Consider the following 2,163-nt stretch of genomic DNA (forward strand, 5'->3'; position numbering starts at 1 on the left):
GGGGGTTCAGGGGTTGGGCTCCGCCCCTTAGTTCCAGTGAAGGGAATGCTTAAGGCATCAGCATACTAAGACATTTTGGACAATTTAATGTTCCCAACTTTGTGGGAGGAGTTTGGGGAGCAGTCATGTTCCAACATGACTGCGCACCAGTGCACAAAGCAAGGTCCATAAAGACATGGATGGGGGAGTTTGGGGGGGAGGAACGTGACTGGCCGCACAGAGTCCTGACCTCAACCCCATAGAACACCTTTGGGATGAATTAGAGCGGAGACTGCAAGCCCCTCCCCCAACATCAGTACCTGACCTCACAAATGGTCCAACATTCCCATAGACACACTCCTAAACCTTGTGGACACAGCCTTGGGGACGCCTTCCCAGAAGAGGCGGAGCTGTTATAGTGGCAAAGGGGGGAGCCAACCCAATACTGAACCCTACGGACTAAAGGACATTAGTCTTGCGATGGTTGTAAAGGGATTAAAAAAACGTACGATCTGCCTATCTTGGACAGGCAGATCGCACTCTTGATCATCGCAAGCCCGCCCCCCTGAGGGGCGGGCTTCCGATGACCGCAATGCTGAACGGGCAGTGTGCGCGTGCGCACACCGGCCCGTTCAGCATTTATCTTCCGAGCACCGTTCTAACCAGCCGAGAATCGTACGATTCCCGGCTGGTTTTCGAACATGCTGGTTCGACAGAAGACGTGCGACCGTACAGTAGAAACGGTCGCACGTCTCCGTTCACACTGCTCGATTCTCGTACGAAAAACCGATCGCATACGATTATCGTACGATAATCGTGCAGTGTATGGGCACCTTAAGACTGGGATACCATTAAAGTTCATGTGCGTGCAAAGACGTCCCAATACTTTTGCAATATAGTGTATTTCCCGCCTCGGCTGAGGAGTGTTCACACCCATTAATGGCTACTCACATTGTACAATGGGAATTGTAGTCCCAAGTGCACAGTGACAATTAGTGACGTCAGGGATTCTCTAATACCTCCTCCAGTGGTGTGGACATACAGTAGCTGCGGGTTCTAATGCACGGCAATGACATTTACAAAGCACGTTACTAAGAAACCAGGACGTATAGAATAAAATATTGACGATTGCGATGTGTATAGGGGCAGGAAGCTCCTCCCTTTGTTTTGAAAAGTGGCGAGTAGCGAGCAAGAACACCGAGTTATAGGTCCACCCTCATTGCACCTCTGTGGCATGCTGGAGAGTATCAATACGCAGAGCTTCCAGAGCGTAGAATACTCCTGACACAGACCAGCTCAGCTATGGCACACAATGGGAACGAATGGGAAGGGTTAATATCCCTGCCGGCTGTTTCTTTGCCCGTCTGCTGCCCAGAACATGGATATTGGCAATCTGTGACTGCTCTATGTTCCGCCTGACCCTTCCCTTAGACTAAATCTCAGGCCTTCTGGACAACTTCCCCACCGATGAGGTTACAAGTTCTGCTGAAGAGAAATCTCCAGGCCCGCCCTCCCCTATCAACAAGGACTGGAGACAAGACAGAGTATGAACGACACTCTGAGGCTTGATTTGGGCACACAGGGGTGACCAGTCTAAATGCGACAAGGTGTGGGGTGAACGGTTAGATACGGCCGGTCTATGTTCCTTGGACTCTATGGCTGGTGGACCTTATCACCCCTCAGCCCGAGCTTCCTCCTTCAGGAGTTATGGGTTTCCTCTAGTATACGCCGCTCAAAAGCAACTTCCCGCCTCACGCTGCCCCTTCCACAAACACTGACATGGTCCCCACCGCATTGGCCATACACTGCTCCAATATCAACCGACTCGGCCCAAATTGGCACCATTCTGTTCAACAGAAGTCCATTTTCTAAATGACTTTTGTCCAAGGTGGCTGGTTAAAAATTGTTGGCAGAACGGAGACCACAACCAACCAGCTGCAGTCACTGTCTGGGCATTCCGACAGCCGAGGGTGCCCACGGGGCCAAACAGTGTGTGACCTGCCCTAATCTGAAGTCCTCCGACATCTCATGGTGCCAACACTATAAAGAAGGTACTTTGTGCTGCTCCCATGTCATGTGTGCCTCCAGATGTGATGTACTCAGTTGTTGGGAAGCTATGGCACGTGGGGGCCCTCTCTGCTGGCATGCGAGCCCAGGTTCAGGGGCCACCAATGGAAATAGATC

Source organism: Nanorana parkeri, unplaced genomic scaffold, assembly GCF_000935625.1.
Source record: "Nanorana parkeri isolate BGI_ZX_2015 unplaced genomic scaffold, ASM93562v1 scaffold2557, whole genome shotgun sequence".
In the NCBI taxonomy this organism is placed as follows: domain Eukaryota; kingdom Metazoa; phylum Chordata; class Amphibia; order Anura; family Dicroglossidae; genus Nanorana; species Nanorana parkeri.